At 35.0% G+C, this 15,483-nt stretch overlaps 3 non-coding genes and 1 pseudogene across 3 annotated transcripts; 2 read left to right on the top strand and 2 right to left on the bottom strand.

Annotated features, from left to right (window-relative positions):
- Nucleotides 1-666: 666 nt before the first annotated feature.
- On the top strand, nucleotides 667-772 carry LOC147787066 (small nucleolar RNA R71). The gene has a single exon (XR_015414114.1). It is a non-coding gene; the product is annotated as a small nucleolar RNA R71 (small nucleolar RNA).
- A 653-nt stretch (nucleotides 773-1,425) lies between these two features.
- TRNAI-UAU (transfer RNA isoleucine (anticodon UAU)) lies at nucleotides 1,426-1,499 on the bottom strand. The gene has a single exon. It is a non-coding gene; the product is annotated as a tRNA-Ile (tRNA).
- Nucleotides 1,500-5,758: 4,259 nt separating this feature from the next.
- TRNAK-CUU (transfer RNA lysine (anticodon CUU)) lies at nucleotides 5,759-5,831 on the bottom strand. Its single transcript has one exon. It is a non-coding gene; the product is annotated as a tRNA-Lys (tRNA).
- A 4,153-nt stretch (nucleotides 5,832-9,984) lies between these two features.
- LOC147787061 (cytochrome P450 CYP72A219-like) overlaps nucleotides 9,985-15,483 on the top strand; it is a 54,064-nt pseudogene continuing 48,565 nt past the window's right edge.

Below are 15,483 nucleotides of genomic sequence, written 5' to 3'. Positions count from 1 at the left end.
CACAACATCATTTTTTACCATATATTTCTTTATTAGGCTCTCAAGAGATGTTCTCCATATCGGTTGAGCTTGGCTAAATCCTTTCCCTTTGGTATTGGCTTGTTGAGGATCATATGTCATTTGATTTTTTAGTCCAAAACTTGGATGGTAATTTTCTTTCCATTAAATTTTTTTATTATAGGAACTTTGTCCCTTCCATGAAAATTTTGGAATTTCTTTAGGTAGAATTTCTGGTTGCCTTGACTAGCTTGATTCCTCATATAAGAAATTGAAGTCGGATTACTTGGACATTGATCAAGAGTGTGTTCCTCTTCTCAATATAAACAAGATTCGGTTGCTATTTGGGTCATTTTAGTAGTAGCTTGGACTGGTGCTTTAGTGATTGAGCCTTATCCCAACGCTAGATTTTGTAGAATATTAGTCACCGAAGCTAATTAAGCGTTGATAGAGGTCAAAACATCAATTTCAAGTACTCCTCGTGTTTTCTTTTCTAGATTTCTCCTCACATCGGCCCATTGACAATTGTTAGATGCTATTTTTTCTAGAATCTCATAAGTTTCATTATATGTCTTTGACAAAATATCTTCATTGGTGGAAGCATCCACAACTTGTTTAGTAAGCAATATTCAATCCATTGTAGAAAGTCTTCATTTGGATACAATGGGTAATCCATGGCGATGACACTTTCTAAAAATCTACTTGAATCTCTCCAAACCTTCACTTAGTGTTTCATTTTCAAACTGTTGAAAAGAAACAATCTCATTTTTGAACCATGAGTTTCTAGTGGATGAAAAATACTTGATCAAGAATGATTCTGCTAGACTATTTAAAGTATTCAACCATGATTTAGCACAATCCTTCAAAGAATAAGGGAATAAACCTAATCACTCCATTGAGTTGAAATGAGTTACTAACTCCCAAAAATTGACTTTAGATGTAGGGGGATCTTCTAACAGTCGTCCATGAAATTGTCCAATGGTTTGCAACATTTGGAACATCATAAGTTTTATCTCAAAAGTAATTGCTTGCATTTCTAGTCTAATATTGTACGTATTTAGCTCTTCCAAGCTTGGTGTGCATATGCTCTGATTGCTCTCTTCTCCATTAGCCATCAGTGCTGAATTTTCAAACACCTTATTAAGATTCATTTGGGCTCCAAAATAAATTTTGAACCAATAGGTGGGTTCATACACTCAATTATATTTGGGCTCCAAAATAAATTTTGAACCAATAGGTGGGTTCATACACTCAATTATGCAGTAAGTTTAGTAAATAAGTTCAGTAGCAGAAAATTTAAAAGAGTGGAAGTAAATGTCTACAAAATTTGACTAAAATTCGAAAACTAATAATTCTTGAGGCTTAAATTAACGACAATGAACTCGGATATAACATACATGTAGCCACCAATAACATACATGGTTGGGTTGGTTTCGGCGGGGCTCGAACCCGCAACCTTCGGCTCATAAGACCAACGCTCTAACCAACTGAGCTACAAAACCTTGTATGTTTTAATTAAATCAATATTTGAATCAAAAAAATATAATTATAAGCTTTTCTTATTTCCAAACAAATAATTTTTAAACAAATTATAACTTATTTAGCAAGTATTCTCTACCTCGATTGAATTAAACATTAAATTTTAATCAAGAATGAGTTTTATGAGAGGTATGTGTAACGCCCCCATTTTCAAAAATGTAAGAAATTTTTTAAAAAATAATTATTTTTTTGGAGTCAAATAAGGAAGAACAAGAAAATGAAGATAAATTCTTTTATATAAATGTTGGACATATTATATATTTATATTATATTATATACTATAATACATAGAGAGAGTTCGCTCCACCTGATGAGTAGCATATCACTCACCATGCTATCCCCACATAGTGGAGAGAGTTCGCCAGCTACATTGGATACCAGTTACCCCGCGTATGCTAAGCTATCTACCCAAGGCTATACACAACAAGAGCAATACACCTAGATCCTAGCGTAAAATTTGTCTATGTCAACAATACAGTAAGAGTCTATAAGTAGATTGCTTACGGTGTATATTTATATATTCACCCTTTTTCCCTTTCTTTGTCAGGTGTCTATAGGCTGCCAGTTGAGGTGGAGGAGCGTTTGAGAGTTGTGGGGTCACAAAGGGGATCATTCTGGAGAGTCAATCTCTTCATTAAATTTCGGGTCTTTTGTATTTCTATTTGTATTCATATCCTGGATTAATTTTTCCATTTGTAATAAATGAGACCATAGTCAAATTTTACTTTATATTAATTTTTTTTTTTTGTCCTTTTTATTTAAATTTTATCATTTTCGTCTTTTATTTTATATATATTTTTTTTTGGCTTTTGTCTTTTCAGTATGATTCTTTTTTTGAAACCTTGAAATTTGGACGTGACATATTAGTATAAGAGTCTCTAAGACTCAGCTCGACGACATGCTTCACCACATCCCAGTATGCAGTCTAACCCTATTTAGTAGTATATGATATGTGGTAAGACCCGTATGGATTTGTTGTATGTTTTTTTTTTTTTTTTTTTTTTGTGTGGTAGTTATGATAACAACCTCAGACGTTGAAAAGCGAATGAGAATTTGCGTATCTACGCTCTGGAAGCTTGATGAATGATATCACCCCATTGAGTATGTGTGATTGTATACATGATTGACTGTACATTAGCTCCAGGTAATTGTATGTGGGATTGTATACATGATTGACAGTACATGAGCTCTCGGTGATTGAATGTGGGGTTATCATTCCTAGTAGGCCAGCTTACGAAGTCAATCCAATTGAGACTAAAAAAAATCATGACAAGCGGAGGAGCTCATGGAAAAGGGGTATATACAAGTAAGTTTGAGTTCATATTCTGTATCAATCTTATTGGTGCCAAAGAAAGATGAAACTTGGCGCATATGTGTGGATTGTAGAGCCATCAATATAATCATGGTAAAGTATCAACACCCTATTTCCAGACTACACGATATGTTAGATGAATTGCATGAAACCCTCCCTTAATTTTTTTTTCTTAGTGATTCCATTAAAAACTTGAGAACGGAGGTCCCGAACAACGACGATGAGGTAAGTAGCCAGTCTTGAACTTTTCTTAAGAAATACTTGTACGAATCATTTGAATTTTAGCATGAAGTTTGAGTTAAGTATAGATTATGGGAATATGAAACAAAAATACTAAGAACCATTAGTTAAGAGCCCAAACTAAGCATTTTATGAAATATTAAGGAGGTACATAAAGTTTTGTGGCCAATGAATAAGGATAAGTAGCCAAACTAAGAAATAGTGCAAAATGACCAAAATACTCCTACATGGTTTACCTTAGTTCAAGAACCAAATGACTAAGTGTCATAAAATTTTACAATAGGGCTCAGTGATTAAATGACTAAAGTACCTCTAATTACTTTAAGATATTTCAAGGCTCAAAATTTTTAGAAATGACTTAAGAGGCCTACTTACAAGGTTATAATGACATGTTCAATGTATCAAGCTTGTTTTTTATAAAATTTAGAAATTAAACAAAGTTAGGGATATAAGTTAAGGCTTAAAGGAATACCCTTAATGACTCATAACTAGAATTTTTAAGAAACATGTTATGACTTTATGATACTTTGAATGATTCATGCATGTTACTATTCTGAGTTCATGATTTATGAGTAGTTTAAGATATGACTTGTGCCTCAATAATAAGAACTAAAAGACCCAAGAAACTAAGAGAATGCTCTAAAGACAAGAACCGAGTAAAAGACCAACACAAGCCCTATATCCATTAAGACAAGAAGAATACGAGGTACAACTCAAGAATTGAGGATCAAGGTTCTCAAACTAAGAAACTCAAGAAACCCCTAAAACTCCCCTGGTACAATATGTTCATGACTATTACTACATCGCTTGGAACATAATCTTTGTCTGTAGGTCTTCAGACTACATCACTTGGAACATAAGAAGTCTTGGATTCAGGTTTCAGATTACGCCACTTGGAATATATAAAACATTGGGCCCTTATTCATTGAACACCTTCGAGCCTCACAATTCTTTGTTTGATATTTGAAGATTCTATTGACATAGATAAGTTTAGGGCATGGCTCTAATACCATGTTAGGAATCACGACTCTCCACAATGGTATGATATTGTCCACTTTGAGCATAAGCTCTTATGGCTTTGCTTTGGGCTTCCCAAAAGGCCTCGTACCAATGGAGATAATATTCCTGGCTTATAAACCCATGATCATTCCTAAATTACTAAATGTGGGACTCACTCCCAATAATGCTCAACAGCTTCACTTGGAACTGTTTAATTAACACTATCTCACCTTATCAAAGGATCCTTTAAAAAATTACATTTGCCATACAAATATCTTTTTCTATTTAGAATTAAACAAAAACTATTTTGGTTCTCTTTTGGAGTAGCCTACACTTAGGCATGATTACGTACATATTTTTCTCAGTATATATGCTTGATTACAATTATTGAAGTGTTGTAAACTAAGTTTACTACATTCCCATAATCCTAAACAATTTTGAAGGCAATCATGTCCACTATGCAATCCCTATTTCATAGACAATTTTATAAAATTGTATCATGGTTAGAGTTAGGAAATCAATTCAACTTTCTATCCACTAATTTTAGTACTATTCATTATGATCTGATCATAATGTCTGGATAGATTTACATAAATAGATTTCAATTTTAGTCTCTTTTATTTATTTATTTTAAACATTTCAAAAAATAGACTAAGTTGCCTTTAGTAAAAATATCTTTTGTCTTGTAGCCTTCTTCAATAAAAGTCAATGATTATCTTGGCTGAAAAGCAAGATCCACACACATGTAAAGTAATTAACTCCAACGTTTAGAGAATTACCTTTTACTAGTCTTTTCATTTTATTCCATTTGATGTTAATCAAATTGACTGCCAAAAACAAGTATCATCCTTTAGGAGAAAACAAGTTATGTCCATTGATATAATCATTACAAGCAAGTCGATCCTTCACGAGTTGTCCATAATTACAGCTGGATCAAACCATTTGTAACAATTACAAAGTGGGCCGTATCAACAGTGTTACCAGGATAAGGCACCCAACCTTATCCATATACTATAGACTCTTTAGGTTATTACTTGAACACGATCCTCTTGTATGTCAACCACATATTGTTCAAGATTACATTAATACCTTGGATTTTCATACCATGAATAACAATTAAATTACAAATAAAATAATAAAATTATAGTTAAAAACTAAATAATGAATTACGAGGCTTTAGGGCATAAATCTCAACAATCTGTATGTTCTTAGGAATAAGTCTTATAATAAGTAGTAAGTCATTTGGAGAGTGTTTAGATCATAAAATACTTTAAAAGGCCCGGGGGACATTTCGGTCATTTTACATATTTGAGATTTAAGAAGTAGTAGGTCAATTTAGATGGTATCCATAAAGATTTTCATAGAATGTCTAATTTAATGATATATTATTTGACATTCATTCTCTAAATATTATATAAGAAAAGTTTTTCATAAATAGTTGAAACATAAATAGTTAAATAAATTGTTTTTCATAAACTAAACATGTTTAAGGATTAAAACATATGCTTAACATTTCAAAGTAATTTTTGGAAAATATTAAAACGTAAATGGTTAAATATATTGTTTTTAAATAATGAGTACTAAAACATATGCTTAACATTTCAAAGTAATCTTTGGAAAATAAAATGGTCAATAACATTTTTACTAAAATGTGAAAAACTAAAACAAAAACGCCCACCGTGGGGCTCGAACCCACGACCACAAGGTTAAGAGCCTTGCGCTCTACCAACTGAGCTAGACGGGCTTTTGTCTAAATTTTAATGAATACTTCTTTAAGTCTATAAAACCTTATAACAATTTCCATTATAACTTCATGGGTTCTCTTCCGAGGATCCTCATTTACACTTAAAATCATAGGTTGGTGTAAGTGACCCGTCCAAGTTTCAAGGAGTCAATCAGGAATGGATCAGATTAAGTCTATTTTCCTACTCATTAAGGGATCCCACAAAATCTTGGTTATAGACTTTGCCTCTAGGAACAATTAACTCATGGGCTGAGAAGTAGTTTTTCAACAATTTGACGATGAGACGTTGAGTGAGGCATGAGAAAGGTTCAAGAAATTACTGAGAAAATTTTCCAATAACAAAATACCTCATTGCATACAAATGAAAACCTTCTAAATAATCTAAACAACACCACAAAGCAAGTACGTTAAGTTTTTGAAGGGCATTTTTACTACACGAAAGAAATTTGAGGAATTCAATATCTAGCAATGAATGAAGAATGTAGTGCAATCCTTAAGAATAAAATCCCATTGAACGAGAAGGACCCATGAATGATCACTATTCTAGTAACGATACAAGGAAAAAAGTTAGGCAGAGCCTTATGTAATTTAGGGATAATCATACACTTCAAAAAAAAAAAAAAAAAAAAAAAAAAAAAAAAAAAAAAAAAAAAAAAAAAAACTAAACATGATTCGAGTACTAAAAGCACGTGGGAGATAGTTAAATATCTCTTAACATAGTCATGCTCGACCAAGGACGACAATTATCGTATCTCGAATACATGTTACTAACTTCATTGAGATGCAAGAGAAGATTTCATGTCAGATCTAGATTCTATTTGATAATAATTTATAAAAGTTAACAAGTTAGAAGCGGCTCTCTAATTCACTAATCTTTTGATTGATATGATTTAATTGGAATAGTGAGGGTTTTGTGCGAGACTAAATCCTAATCGATAATAGTTTTTATGCCAAGAGTCGTGCACGGTACTCATTACGAAGGAATTATCGTTTCTTATACAAAGGTAATAAGAAGAGGGTAATTATTGGCTCACAAGAGTTAGTTTTATTAGAAATCTTCAATATTGATGAAAAACCAAATTATTTTGAGTTATGAATCAAGAGTTACGAAAATGAAAAGAAAATAGATTGGAATGAAATACTTATGATTTCTGAAAAAATTGTAGTAAGAAGGAAGAAACCCACGGACATGTGTCATTTCTCCGTTTCTGTGCCGATTTTAATGCTAACCAATTTTTTTTGTCTCAATTAGAATCCAACAGAGAACTTCAAGAATTTTTTGTGACTTTTCAGCCGTAATTGAACTCGGAAGGCATGAGACAAATCATGTAACTATCCATTCAATTTCTAGGCAAGTAATATTTGTAGGGATAGCTTGGATATGCATGCATGCTAGTAAAATCAACTCCTAATAGTCTAGTTTGATTACCCTGCACGGTGGATCCGTCATATGGGAAGGCATGGATTATGAGGGTACTCAATGGAGTTGGCACACACAGGGGTTGCTCCCCCAACCTTCGGTGACTTGTGATCATATGGAAAGAGTTCACCAACTAACATTCCATGGATGACTACAAGCGAGCACACACTCATGCATCCTCATGACAAAGAGAGAGTTCTATGATATAGCACCTCAATCTTGGACACCAGTTAACCATTACGTAGGCTAAGCTAGCTACCCAAGTCTATGAACAACAAGAGCTATATACCTCGAATCTATGATAGATACCATTAGTTGTGATATAACTTCATTTGATATTGTTTGTTTCACAATTTCCTTTGCATCTGTTTAGTGTGGTTAAGATTATTATTATTTGCTTGACTGTGTTTCTTTTTACCCTTTATATTTACTGTTTTTCTCCTTCTCTATTGTAAGGCAAAAGGGAGGTACATAAAAGCTTGGAAGTTCAAAAGAATATTTACTCAGTTATCAAACCCCTATTCCAAGTTATCAAACCCCTATTCCAACTTCGTGGAGCCTATCTATCCACTTTACAATCTTGTCTTTAAAACTTCTATTAAAGCACTTATTTCCTTTAAGAGTCAGGGGAGGTGGACGTGTGCGGGTCACGATCGGGTCGGGTTGGTAATGAGTCAGAGTAAAGTATGCATGCGACCTAGAAGCCAGGTCAAGTTGGGTAGGCACGTGGGTTATTGGTCCAGGGTGACGGGTCGGCCAAGTGATATGAATTTGTACCCAATTCAAGCTCTATGCAGAGATCTACTGTCCAGGACGGAAGTATCCTCGGTACATTCTCTAAAAACAATAAGGGAAGTCATGAGATCAAGGAAGTCTTGTAAAGGGTTAGTTGTAAAGTTGAAAAGTAAATAATGTAGCATTTGAAGCAAAAAGGAAATATAATTTAATGTCGTATTCTAACCTAATGGCTACAGAAAGACATAAAGGCAGCTACCCTAACACTAGTTCCATGGTCTTCTTACCGACGCTATCGTCATCTGTATAAGATGTCTTACCTTAAAATATTCAATGAAAATTATACCAAACCAGCTACACATGATTTTTAATTTCAAGAATCTTAAATATGTAGCAAGAGACTTGATTTGGGAAAATCAAAAGAGATTAAAGTAGATATGTTGAGATATTTCTTTTATCTTCAATAATTAGGATACAAGGTGACCGATCTTTGCAATGATTTTGTTTTAATTCATATCATCAAGAAGATGGATCTGAAGTTGAATTGGACGTTAAGGAGCAAATTTACGCTGGTACCAAGAATAATTAGTTACTTTGGCCTAGGCCAACCAAGTAAGTAGCTCCACGATCGGCTTTGTTGGATGAATTGTATTATGTATGATGATGCATCCCCCATTGCCATTGCACGTGTCATATATATGAACAATATGTTACGATATATTTTATAATCTCATATTATGTTGTGTTATGTCATGCTATGCTATGTTATTCCATATTGTGCTATGTTATGTCATGCTATGATATGGTATGCTGAAACATGTTGTGTGAGCCACGATAAGTTGTGCTATGCATAGAAGCTATGCTACGCTGTTCTATAATGCTTAATTCTCGTGACAACTATGTTATGTGTTACATATTGTAGAGGATTTATGTAAGCATAATTTACAAACTTAATATGTTATAAATAAATGGAGGTTTGTCTTGCCTTGTATAATATTTCATGATTAAAAGCTATAAGAATCTCATGCATATTTGTGTGTCATGTGCACTATAATACATTCCCATTATGATGAGTACAAACGTATACATTACGACTAGTGATTTACGACATTTATGTTTGTCATGAGGTCATGCCTACCCTTTCCCTCTATAGTATCTGGCACAACTTGTTAGCGAGTGCTATCCCGACGAGTCAGGCCCAATGGGTGTGTGAGCCTACCTAGTGGGCCCATGCTTGCATGTGTGGGCCATATGTAGAGAAGTAGATATGTTGAGATATTTCTTTATCACTAGGAGGGTGTCCAAAAGAAGTGATTTTCCTCATTTAGGACCTATTTCACATAAAAATATAGTTAGAATCATAATTAGGATAAAAATCTAGGAACAGACCAAAAATCATCTTACACTCGCAGGCCACGCGTTACCAAACGTCGTCACATATTCTTCTCGTGACAGCCACGTGCGAGTACCATGCGTGAGAGGATTCTGCAAGCGCGGGTCGCAGGTCAAGGTTTCTGGTATGATAGTGGGCTAGTCAGTTCAATTTTCTTTGGACAAAGGGTCGAATCGGGTTGGTTAGTGGGTGGCAGATCGGTTTGGGTCAAAATACGTGGGTCAGATCGGTATTGTAGAAGGCGGCGTGTCCTCGTCTGGGTGGAGACATGTCACTCCACGCCACGCTTGTTGCATCATTCTACTCGGCACCCGATGGGTGTCTTCCTTCTAATAGCACGCATCATTCCTCTCGCTGATTGACACATGGCACGCCAAAACTTCATCTCTCCTTCTAACCGTCAAAACATAGATCCGATTAGGTTTTTCTTCTTTGAGTTTTAAATTTTTGTATTTTTTTTTAATTTTGAACTCAAATCAACTTGGTTTCTTTAGCAAAGTTGTAGATCGTAGTTTCGACTACATCATGATATTTTTCTTAAATTTAAACACCAAATAGAGACGGAATTATGCGTGTTCAAAGTAGGTTCATTGCTTCCTCTTACGATGACCAACGATAATTGGAGTAATTTCGAGGAACGGGAGCGAATGTACTCGGATTAGGAAAAAGGTCAGTTAAGGCCAACCAAGCAAGTGGCCCTACCATCATTCAATTATAATTTTGTGTTGTATGATGGCATGTGTTCGTGGCTCCACACGTGTTATATGCTTGTATATGCAAACTGTTATGAAATGATATGTATATATTATGATATGTGAATGTTATGTTGTATTTGATGAATTGATATGTTTATGATATGATATGTTGAAGACATGCTCGAGATATGCTATGTGACTGTTATGATACATGATATGATACAATATGTGCATGATGTGGATTGTTATATCTGAAAGCATGAAAACGTTATGATATGACATATGTGTGACATGAATGATATGATATGATGGACATGTAAAACAACGAGTTACATGAAATACATCTCTGACATACGCATGAAAGATATGATAAACAATATGAAAAATGATATGATATGAAGGAAATGCTAACGGGATTGTATTATATGATAATGAAAATGGAAAAATGTTGGGATCTCATGCATTATTGTGTGCTCCTGCATCGAGGAATACCCCTTCTCCTTCACGATAGTACGAACGCGTATGCTACAAGACAGGGGAACGATCTTTATATTTATCATAATGCACTTGTGACGGTTGTTATTCCTAACGGGTGTCCGCCATCAACAACTACCAAAGAATGCTCGCCCGACCAGAAAGGGGCCCAACAGGTATGCAAACTGACTGGTGGGTCCATGCTTGCACGTATGGACTATGGGTAGGAAAAGTACACATTCAAATTGCCCATTTAGGATAGCCGCCATAGGAAAATACACTGTTATGATAGGTCTCATTCATGAAATTATATGTGCTTGCATTTAACTCCGACCGGTGATCACTTATTGAGTATTTCTTAAAATATTCTAGCCATGTGCTACTCTCATTTTCAGATAAAGATAAAGCTCCTCTCGGTGGACGGTGGCATCGCACCTAGGAGACCATGACCCATGCTTAGGGTAGTTTCATAATTTGAATTATTAGATTATATGTTAGTATAGGTTAGTTGCATTTTCAAACTACAAGGCATTTTTACTTTATGTTATTTCTTGTTTATTTCAACGCCCATTATTTTATTTAAGGGCTTTAGAAATGATAGGTAAGAAGAAGGTTATGTTTTTATTATAAAGTTTGAATGAAGTATTTTCACATTAAATAATCATGATACGTATACAGTAACGACCTTAGGTTATAAACAAAATTTAGTATCGTTACAAAAGAAACGAGTGCAAGCGAGGACGCTGGGCCCCAAAGAGGGGTGTAGTGTGAGATCCTACATCGATTGGGGAGTCGATAACGAAACACCTTTTATAAGGGTGTGAAAAACTCTCTCTATCAGACGTAAGAAAAGTCACCATTAATTATAAATTAGCAAACATAACTAGACTTAGCTTTGTCCTTCCCTTTATTAATTGAGAACTTTTATCACCATTTAGATGCAGTGGTTTTAGCAAATATTTTCGGGTGTTTGTTTATATTAAATACAAGAATTCGTTCATGTGGGTTGGACCATATCGACCCGGATCAACTCAAAGCTGCACTTTGTTTAATGCATGATATTCAAAAGCCAACTATCAACCCTCTTACAAGGTTGCTTTTCGATGGACTTACTAGTCATGAAGGACCCAAATGGGTTAAACATAGAAAGATAATCAATCCAGACTTTCATTTCAAACACTTGAAGGTATGCTTTCTTCTTGTAATTAGATATCAAAATAAATAAATAAACTCATAGTTAGTATTTATAAGTTTAATTTTGTACAATTGTTGGTGTCAATACGACTTGTAACAGCTCAAGCCCACCGCTAGTAGATATTGTTCGTTTTGGACCGTTACATATCATCGCCACCCTCACAGTTTTAAAACGTGTCTGCTAGGGAGATATTTCACACTCTTAATACTTCATTCCTCTCTCCAACCGATGTGGAATCTCACAATCCACTCTTCTATAGGGCCCAGCGTCCTCGCTGACACTCGTTTCTTTCTCCTCACTGGCACACTACCAGTATCTAGCTCTGAAACAATTTGTAACAGCCCAATCCCACCGCTAATAGATAATGTCCTCTTTGGGCTTTCTGTTTTGGAATTCCCCGAAAGGTTTTAAAAATGTGTGTGCTAGGGAGAGGTTTCCACACTCTTGTAAACGCGTCTATTTGTGAGATCTCACATCAATTGGGGAGAAGAACGAAGCAAGGATGTGGAAACTTCTCTCTAACAAATGCGTTTTAAAAACTCTAGGACAAACCCTGAAATGAAAATTCCGAAGAAGACAATATCTACTAATGGTTGGCTTGAACTGTTATAACTAACCGCTAGATTGGTTTAAAAACTTTGAGCAACAATATTTTTGGGAGTCTAATTGTTCATATATATGCTTAAATTGTTATACACGACATGGTGCCTGCAATGTGTGAGAGTTGCACTAAGATGATTAGGAAGTGGGAAGAAATGGTCTCAAAAGATGGATATTATGAATTGGATGTGATGCCTCATTTGGAAAACTTGGCAGCTGATGTGATTTCTCGAATAATTTGGATGCAGCTATGAACAAGGAAAAATGATCTTTTTACGTCTTAAACAACCTGAGAATCTAGTCGTTAAAGCTATATCTACCGTTTACATACCAGGATGGGGGGTGAACTCTTACACAATTCAATTTATAGATTCTTATTCATTGCTTAAATACCTAATCCATTTAGACATGAATATGAGTCTTTTTTAAGGTTTGCCTTTAGGGATTTTTCTCAAAGTTTTAAAACGCGCTATGGAGAGATTTTCACACTCTTAGTCGTTCCCCTCTCCAACCAACGTGAGATCTCATAATCCGCCCACTCTCGGGGCTTAGAGTCCTCGGTGGCTGTAATAGCCCAAAAATAAATAAAGAAATAAACCAATAAAAATAGTTAAAATAATAATAATAATACATTAATTAATTAATTAATTAAAAAAAAAAAAAAAAATCTTTCCCCACTTCTCTCCACTAACCTCTCATCCCTTCCCACAATTATCTTTCATCAACCCATCCGTACTCACGAAAGTAACAGTTACTACAAAAAAGGAAACAGAAAAATATAATCTTCAGATTTACTTAAGAGAAAAAAAAAAGAATGAGAATGGCCTTTACCCAGGTGAGATTCACTGGAGATTTACGTGAAGATAGATCGTGAAGATAGATCTGATCAATAAGGTATATATTAAATCTTCATTTTCTTTTATCCTATTTTTTTTAGAAATCACACCAAATTATAATTAGATCTTCATTGAATTATTACAATGATCTAGCTTTGAGTTAGAAACTAAATGTCAATCATGTGTACGATTCTAGTAAATCAGGCCAGATTAGCAATATTAGATTAAATTTTTATTAGTAGCCAAATGAATAGATTAAAGATAGAATGGCCAAGAGTAAACTGAGATAAGGAAATAGAAAGATTTGGAAATAGAGATCCATTATAAATTTGGAATACATGAGAACAGAATTAGAAGGCAACAGATCAAAAATAAAAATAAAAAGAGCTTAGGGACTTAAAAACCTAAATATGGAAGGGAAGGTAAATACAGAGGGTAAATACAGAGAATAGTAAAGCTTAGAATAACTTAGCTGTAACTACTTTTTATACAACAGTAAGCATGAAAACTGAGATTTTTAATAAAAATATAATTATAGATATATAACATTTCAAGACTTCTAACAATGGACCCATGTAAATTAGAGAAATAATGTTGTAGAATTCAAACCCGAAACTAATGTCATGGGCTCATATAGATTGACCCGGATTTCAAAGGACGGAATCGAACTTTCATTAAAGATATATTCGTGACAACGACTTAAGCTAGCCAGGTAAGTGACCTTACTATCGGCATGATTATATTTGATGTTGACACATGCCCTGTGGTTCTGCACGTGTCTGTGTGAATTGTCTGTGGATTGATATGCTTCCTATATGTTATGTTATGTTATAATATGTGGTTTGTATGATAATAATTATGGTACGATGTGCTCAAGGATATGTTTGAGATAGGATATGAGAAGGATGCACAAAACGAAATGTAACGATAGCAGTAAGATACGTTCATGAAACGTTAAGGTTAGGTTACATACCAGAGTGCTATGGATAGGAGAGATTGACGATATGACTAAGATACGTTATGTAATGATATGTCTGTGATAGGTATAAGAACGTTAAAGCTATGGTAAGTTAGAGAACGATATGACTATGAAGTGTTTACGTTATGACTTGTTTATGATATGATACATTGTATGCTAGATTATTGTGCTTAAGTACGTAGTTATGTGAACGTGAATGTATGTTATGTATGCTTTTAGTCTGATGTGATGTGTAATGCATGTAACGATATGAGGTCCTTGAATGATTATGGCATGTTTGTATGGAATATGTGAATGTGAACCACATGAATTGTATGACATGAAACACGGTAAACTGTCTGGAACCATAACCCCGATAGAAATGTGTATGAAATGTGAAATGAAAATGAGAATGACATGAAGCCTAGAACGTGACAGGGGGGTTATGGTCATTAAAGATAAATGTAGAAATAGAGGGACCTCATGCATTATGTGTGTTCATGCATCTGGGGGGATACCCTCATCCCATCACGAGGGTATGGACGCGTACATCCAATGGCAGGACAACGATCGTTATACATTGCAAAGCGCTGTCGTGACGGTTCTAGTTTTAACAGGTCCCGGCATAAGGGGCTCCGAGAGTATGCCCACCCGCTAAGGACTGTGGCCCAGCGGTGTGCGAACTAGCTGGTGAGCCCATACTCGCACGTATGGGCTGTGTGTAGAGTATATGGTACACGTCCACGATTATCCGTTAGGATTGCACCGTAGGGAAAACGAAACGAAAGATAGGTCCCATCATTTCATTGCATGTGATTGTTGCATTTAACCCCAATAGTGGGGTCACTTACTAAGTATTTTTTTAAATACTCAAGCCATGTGCTACTACATTTTTCAGGTTAAGGCAAGGCATTCCTGTACTGCTGATGACGACCGCAACTCGAGATCATGGCACATGCATAGGATAGTGGTATTTATTTTCTTAGACTTAGGATAGAATAGGATGTTTTAAACTTAAACGCTTACTTATTTTATTTCGGGTCTTTTGTTGTGTTGTTTTAAAGAGATTTTCGAAACACGTAAGTCCATGGCTGTGTTTTAAGCTAAAAGTTATGTTTTATGGAATTCAAATGAAGTCTTCCGCATTCAATGTTTATGGTACGTATACAGTAGCGACCTTAAATTAAGTAGAAAATTTTGGGTCGTTACAGTGGCACTCGTTTCTCTCTTCAAGCGATGTGGAATATCACAATCCACCCCCTTTAGGGTCCAGCGTCCTCACTGACACTTCTTCCTCTTTCCAATCGATGTGGGATCTCACAATCAACCCTCCTTTGGGGCCCAAC

Source organism: Cucurbita pepo, chromosome 18 (genome assembly GCF_057944985.1).
Source record: "Cucurbita pepo subsp. pepo isolate OVF chromosome 18, ASM5794498v1, whole genome shotgun sequence".
NCBI classification, from domain to species: Eukaryota; Viridiplantae; Streptophyta; class Magnoliopsida; order Cucurbitales; family Cucurbitaceae; genus Cucurbita; species Cucurbita pepo.
Note: the sequence above shows the minus strand (reverse complement) of the source record. Positions and strands in the feature narration are given on the sequence as shown.